A 7,866-nucleotide genomic window follows, 5' to 3' on the forward strand; every position below is an offset into this window, starting at 1 on the left:
ACGGAATGTGCGTATTGCAATGAATGTTACATGCGAGTATTATACTGAGAATCAATTTAGGGATAATGTTGACTTAGGCAATATATTTTCATTAATTCATTTCAACTGTAGAAGCCTCTATAAAAATTTTTGTTCTGATCAATGATTTTTTGAATAATCTGAAAGGCAATTTTAAAGTGACAGCACTATCAGAAACATGGGTAGATGAGGAAAGGGGTTGGGACTTTCACATTGATGGGTATGAATTATATCATTTAAATAGATCTAATAAGAAGGCAGGATGTGTGGCACTTTTGGTTGAAAGTGATTTGAAATGTAAACAGGTTGAATATATGTCTGTGGCTATTGATGATTTAATGGAATGTGTGACAGCAGAAATAGAAATGGAAAGAAAGAGTAATATTATTGTTACTTGTATGTATAGGAGGCCTGGGACACTGATAGAAACATTCACAGATGTAGTAGAAGATTTATTGAGCAAGGTAAAGGGAAATTCAGTATTTGCAGTGATTATAATATTGATTATTGATGTCCAATCATAAGGCATCATCAGATTTTTTTGAGTTATTATTTGGAAGAGGGTTCTACCCTCTTATTACTAAACCTAGTAGAATAACTGAAAAGTCAGCTACATCACATCACATTTTCAATAATTGCTTGGAAAGCAACATTATAAGTAGTCTTGTCATAAATGACATAAGTGATCATTTACCTGTTTTTGTTACTTTAGATTATAAAATGACACGAAAGGAGGAAGTGTGTTTATTATTTATAAAAATTAGTTAGTATTAATTATCAGAAAGGGTAAGAAAGAGTATTATAATAAATTATTTTACAAAAACAAAAATAATGTTAAGGGTACGTGGAATATCTTAAAAAACTTATTGGTTAATAAATATACATCTTTAAATTTACCTACTTACTTTAATAAGAAAAATGAGGTCGTAAGTGATATGAATGAAGTGGTAAATTACTTTAATTCTTTTTTTTTTTTTTTTTTTTTTTTTTTGTAAATATTGGGCCTAACCTGGCAAAACTTAAACAGGATGATTCAGAATGGAATGATGAATGGAAAGGAGATAGCAGAGTGGTACAGTCTATGTTTTTAGGGGAAATCACTGAAAAAGAAATCATAGATATTGTAGCAAAATCTAAAAACAAGACATCCACTGATTGTGATGGGTTAGATATGGTCATCGTTAAAAAGACTTTGGATTGTATTTCCTGACCGAATGAAAGTGGCAAAAGTTTATAAATCTTTATAAATCAGGAGACAGACATAGTTTTAATAATTATAGACCAGTATAATTGCTATCACAGTTTTCTAAAGTGTTTGAAAAACTCTTAGCACAAAGATTTGATAGTTTCATTGAAAAAGATCAACTGTTAAGTGAAAGTCAGTACGGATTTAGATGGAACAGATCAACAGCAATAGCATTAATGAATACTATTGAAGACATTTCATCAGCAACACATAATAATAAATATACTATAGGGGTCTTCATTGATTTAAAAAAAAAGAGCTTTTGACACTCTGCAACACTCCATCTTGATTTCTAAGTTAAGTACTTATGGTGTGAGAGGAATAGTATTGAACTGGTTAAGCAGTTATTTAGATAATAGGTTTCAGTATGTGCAGTATTTAGGCAGTTTATCTGATAGAATGGAAATATAATGTGGGGTCCCTCAAGGTTCTGTTTTAGGACCAAAACTTTTTAATTTATATATAAACGACATTTTTGATCATTAGGAGTTGGTGGCGTTTCTCTGGTGTGGTGTCATGGGGTTTGCTTCTGTTTTCAGCACAGGTAGGCGGGGCCGTGTGTCACGGGATGTTGGCACACCGGGGTACATCAGACGTCATTTGATGGAGGGTTATTTAGGAGCAGCACGACAGACGTCTGGTGTCGGAGTATTGCCACCTCCTCGAGTGGTAACGTGTAATTTTCCGTGGTGTGCATTATGGCCAACCTATGTCTTGGATTTTGTTTGCTTACCTGTTGTCCTGTATCCTCAGCCGGATCCATCACCCGCTTGCCTGTCAGCTGTTCGTGAAGCCGCATTTCTGGGATCACTACAGAGATCAATCTCAGCTTTTCTCTCACATCCCGTGAGCTCTCCAACTCTCCCCATATTTATTGCCGTTTCTTACCGGTTGTTTGGTATCTTTCCCTAAAGTTTTTTTTTCCTTTTTCTCATAGATCCACCCTGCGTGTGCGGGTTACCCCTTTCCCTCTGAATGCATGTCAGCCCCCTTCCCTGGTTTCCCTCTGTTTATTTATGAGCGTACATATTCCATCCTGTTTAAATAAGTTTGACACTGTAAATAAAGAGCACTTCCTGCATTTTCTGCACTTCTGTGTGTTCTGACATAGAGTGTGTGAGTGTGTGTGTGTGTGTGTGTGTGTGGGGGGGGGGGGGGGTTGATTCAGGTGTCTTTGCTTTTTCAGCGTTCTCCCCATGCATTTGCCGACAACGCCTCTAAAATTCATAGTTCAATGGGTCAGGGGGCCGACCACTTGGAAGGTGGCAGTGGTGGAGCAGGTATGGCTGCCCACACTTGGGCCGCTTGGCAGGCGGTCGATGGTAGTGTGGATGTGGACGTGACCCCTCAGGTGGTTTGGTGGGTCTCCGTAGACAGGCTGTTTTGACAGGCCCCGGAAACAGCCATGCTGGACGTGGACGTGGCTTGGCAGGCGAGACGAGCAGAGGCGTGGCGTTGACCTCTGGCTGCATCATGGCAGGTGAGACGAGCAGAGGCGTGGCGGTGACCTCTGGCTGGGTCAAACCGGGACCAGGCGTGGTGGCGACCTCTGGCTGGGCCAAGCCGGGACCAGGTGTGGCGGCGACCTCTGGCTGGGCCGAGCCGGGACCAGGCGAGGCCCTCCAGCTGACGTGGCATGGTGCTAGACGGGCTCCTCAGGCCCTCCAGCTGACGTGGCATGAGGCTGGACAGGCTTCTTGGGCCCTCCAGCAATGGAAGAAAACTGCTCCGCTGCTCGGGATCGCTGACGGCATGAACGCCGTTTTCTCCGGGAAGGAGGAGGAGACGTGCCAGCCCGCGAATCCTCCAGCGGACCGGGCTGAACCTCCTCCGAGTCTTCATACTGGAGAGGCAGATCCGGGTGGACGCGTAAGGTGGAAACGAGGAAGTCCTGGATGAGAGGGTTTAGCGCGCCAAATAGCCAGGGAAGTCCAGAAACCATCCTCTGCAGACGGATGGCTAACTCCTCCTGGTATTCTTCAAATGGCAGCGCAAACTATTCCTGGCATAGAAACTCCACCGCATAGATCATGTCCTCCCAGAGCTCAGCGGAGGGATTATGAGCTGCTGGGTCCATTGTCTGGTCAGGTCGTTCTGTCACAGAACTTGAATGTTAACAAAAAGCGAGCTGTTTAATAAGGCTGGTAAAAAGGTGCAAAGAAAAGGCAAGGCAAACTGACGTAAACTAACATCAACCTAAACTGGGGAATCTAAACCAACAATATGAAAAAACCTGGACAAGGGAAATGAAACTAAATACAATGAACAAAGAACACACGACTCCTTCAAAATAAAACAAGAAACATGAGACAGACATGATTATACAAACTTGATAACATAAGACAGGCAGCATATAAAGGGTGAGGGAACTTAAATACAGGGGTAGAAAAACACAAAGAGAAACTAATAAACAAATGAACTTAGATACCCTAATGAACTTAAAACATCTAAATAAACTAAAACTCAAAACGCTGGGTCAATAGACCCAGGAACATGACAGAGAGAGAGAGGGAGGAGGCCAGGGTCGCACGACCTCGGGGGAAGGTGCCTCGACGCGTACGGTCACTCAACCTTCATTACCTCCTGCTCCAGTCCAAGCGTTTTCAATAATACTGAGGAACCGATGCAGCCCCGCGCACAAGACTTACCCCGGAAGAGCATCAGAAGCGTTTTAAGGGGCGGCTGTGTTTGTATTGTGGTCAGTCAGGCCACTTTATATCTACTTGCCAGCTTCGGTTAAAAACATAGCTGGACTGGCCATCGGGCATACCGGGCATTTGCCCGGTGGGCCGCTCGTGATTTTTTGTTTTTATGGGCCGATGGGGTTTTATTTCTTTTATTTTTTCAACGGTATAAATGAATAGTGGTGTATTGGCCAGTTGGTCATGATCGACTCTGGGCTGGACCGATTACAGCCGAGGAGGTCGAACTTTAAGTTGAGGTGAAAAGCAACGCAATTTGTCCCGATCAGCTGATCGGCTTTTCTCTCTGCGTCAGAAAGAGCAAACCAGCGGAGGTCGCGTTAAACAACAGAAGCACCTTTAAACTTGATGAGCTGTTGTTAGAATTTATTTAATATTAATTTCTAGTATCAGCTGATGTTTGCTGGAGGGATGAAGGGTTGAAGGGAAGTTATGAACTGTTTCTGGGAGACAAATAACACCAGGATGCTTTTCTAAGTAGCTGACAGCTGGTAACTGTGCAGGGGCGGGTCTAGCAAAGTTTTGCCAGGGGGCCAGGTTTGATTAGCATTAACAGGGAGAGGGGGGGGCACAAAAAATACATTTCTTTCTTATTCTCATTTAAATCATCTAGCTTTTAACAAATAATTATCTGAATCATACAACCAAAGTTTTCATCTGATGTCAAATGTATAGAAATCCATTATTGTACATAGCTGTCACGGCTGGGGCAGCAGTCGTGTTGTGGAATGAAAGGAGGACCCAAAATGCAGGCAGCCGACTGATGATATGGGTGAGTTTATTTACACAGTGGCAGGGTGACAAAAACGGGCAATAAGGTATGAGCAGCTACTGAAGCAGACCTAAACTGGGATAAACTAAAGAGCAAACCTGAAATAATACGAAACGGAGAATGCAGAGAGACGCAGATGAACGCAGAGGTACACAGAGATACACAGACAAGCCGACGACAGGCACAGACTGACACCCACTATATATATACACACACAAACAAGGAGACCAGAGGATACAAGCTGAACACGATAACAGACACAGACCTTCAGAACAGAACAGGAAATCCAGAACACGAGCCTTCAAAGTAAAACAGGAAACCTACAGACTGTTTTACAATACAAGGACATGACAGAGCGCCGAGGACAGACACAGGTAGGGCTGATAAAACACTGAGCTCCAGATTCAACCCTAACTACTACAAAATCAGAATAAACACAAGGCACAAAGTGAACTCCAAGGAAACACAAAACGCTGGGTCAAAATGACCCAGGATCATGACAATAGTAATTTTTTTCAGGGTCCCAACATAATTTCTTCAGAAGTAAGTACTGTATATGATGCCAGTATTTTCCCACATTTTCTAGATACTGTACCAGTAAAATGCCATGCTGTTTATTGATGTGGTAAATAAATAGTTTATGAAAATATCACTAAATCTGTCATTTATTATTTTTAATATTCAGTAATGGTCATGTCTCACCTCTAGTCTTCTCTGTCTTAATTTCAAGTTTCCACCATATGTTGTAGATAGTTCAGGAGGTAAACCAAGCAGTCTTTGGGTTTCGGCTAAGTACTGTTTAGAATACCAGAATAGGGAGGATGGTGTAGGTTTAAGTTAAGTTCTAGATTGATACATGTATACCAACAAGACAGTGTACATCACTGTCACAACGACGTTTGTTTTCATTCAAAGGCTTTATGGTTTTTCCCATAATACCTGGTGGGCCGGTCTCTAGTCAAAATCCCCGGGCTGATTTTTTGTCCCAGTCCAGCCCTGGTTAAAAGGCGGGGCCCACCAGTAACTGCGGGGATACTGGTGGGTGGCACCTTTTCTCGGTCTCAGGTTCCCCGCATGCAGCTCTCCGCTGTCTTATCTAATAACACCAAGACCTACCCTACTCAAGCTCTTCTAGATTCTGGGGCTGAACAGAATTTAATTGACAGTGATCTGGTACATCTCCTCGGTATTAAAACACGCCTTCTAGAGGTCCCTGTTTTAGTTGTTGCCCTCAATGGTCAGCCCTTGCCCTCGGTCACCCATGACACGGAACCTATCTTATTAATTCTTTCGGGCTTCATCACAAATTTCTCAGGTTCTTTGTTTTTGCATCCCCTGATTCCCCCATAATTTTGGGTTATCCTTGGTCCGAGCGCCACAATCCCCATATTAACTGGGCCACCCGTCGTATAGAGAGTTGGAGTAGTCACTGTTTGTCACACTGTCTGCGGTCTGCTTTACCACCTCTGCTTTACCACCTCCTCCACCTCCTGCGACCTGTGCTCCCGAATCAACACCAGAAGATTTGGACCTGTCATCTGTGCTGGAGGTCTATCATGATTTGAGGTCAGTTTTCAGCAAACGTCGCGCTCTGTCTCTGCCTCCTCACCGGCCATATGACTTTTCTATTGACTTGTTGCCTGATGTTTTGCTGCCTACTAGTTGGCTGTTGTGAGATTATTCTGTTATCATATGTTACCTTATATATGTAATTAAAGTAGTTGAATTATGATACTGCTGTAGATCATATTATACCCCTTAATATAGAGTGTGTGATCAGTATGTAGTTTTAGTTTGCATTATACTTCTGACTTAAAAGAGTGTGAAAATCATTAGATCTATTGGATTGACCTGTATTATTCGACACTGTTGAATGTGTTACACTGTTTCTTGACATTTCATACTGCTGAATCATGAAGAGAATGTTGTGTGCAGAAGACCTTGTGCCGATAATAGAAGAGACGACCACATTCCATACCCCCACCTTTACAGAGAGCAGAAAGACAGGGAGCCGAGGTCATAACTTAGGCGCCGTAAGAGAGAAAGAATGTGAATGTTTAGGCTTTTATGACTAGGTGGGGGCTACTAGAGGTTATAAGAAGCTGAGTAACCCGTCACCATTTTGAGACTTGCTGTGACCCTCTGCAGGCAGGTCTCCCCATCATGATGGTTCTTATGCTCTTAAGTGTTGAATTATATGGAAATAAATAATTGTTGATTGAGCATTTATACACCGAGTATTGTCCTTCCTTCAGCCCAAAGATTAAAAGAATTGGGAGATTTTAACAACTTGGTGCCGTGACCCGGATCTTTGGTGTGCTGAGGAGGGGCAGATTTGGCCTGTGGTGAGATCGTGGGGCGAGGCGAACAGAGGGCCGGCCTAAACAGAAAGGTAAGCACAGCCTGTTGTATTATAAATACCAAATGTGCATATTGGGCTTTCCAAATTAATCTGTTCGCTGAGTTACACGTATTTTCACATTAAATTTGTCGGTGTCTGGTTTTTGGCGCAAGATACTAACAACATAAGTTGAGGCTGAATTCCAGTGTGTTAGATAAACTGCTTCTACCAAGAAACTAATAATACACTACATTGAGCTAGTTGCAGCCCACTTTACCTTCCACATTTAACTTTGTCTAAGACTGGCTTCTGTAGCAATAATACATTAGAATCTTTTTTGGAGATGCGGCCATAAGTCCAGTACATTGAATAGAGGTTTTGAAGTTGGTTTATGGTGTCGGTTGAGTCCTCGTTGATGCGGCCATGAAATTAGTATAAAATTAAGGTTAAGCAGATACTGGCTTACGGTGCGGTTGAGCGCCAGTAACGCGTAACGCGTCCGTAGGTTTTGGTTTATGATACGGCCGTGTTCTGGTGATGCGGCCGTAAGTGCAGTAGTGAGGGGTTGCTGGTTTCAGCACATTGAATAGAGGTTAGACGGTGGTTTATGGTGTCGGTTTTGAGCCTCGAGGGCTGCGGTCATAAAATTATAAGTAAAATATTTACTTCACCCCGATTAAAGGTAAAGTAGACGCTGGTTTATGGTGCGGTTTTGAGCCTCGGGGACGCATGCATCACTTCTGTTTTATGATGCGATTTTGCCCCGTGGTGGCGGCCATAAGCGCAG

At 42.8% G+C, this 7,866-nt stretch overlaps 1 long non-coding RNA gene across 1 annotated transcript; it reads left to right on the forward strand.

Annotated features, from left to right (window-relative positions):
- Positions 1 to 1,538: 1,538 nt before the first annotated feature.
- LOC112847838 (uncharacterized) lies at positions 1,539 to 2,321 on the forward strand. The gene is made up of 3 exons (XR_003221639.1): positions 1,539 to 1,933; positions 2,018 to 2,110; positions 2,202 to 2,321. It is a non-coding gene; the product is annotated as an uncharacterized LOC112847838 (long non-coding RNA).
- Positions 2,322 to 7,866: the final 5,545 nt, after the last annotated feature.

Source organism: Oreochromis niloticus, linkage group LG9 (assembly GCF_001858045.2).
Source record: "Oreochromis niloticus isolate F11D_XX linkage group LG9, O_niloticus_UMD_NMBU, whole genome shotgun sequence".
In the NCBI taxonomy this organism is placed as follows: domain Eukaryota; kingdom Metazoa; phylum Chordata; class Actinopteri; order Cichliformes; family Cichlidae; genus Oreochromis; species Oreochromis niloticus.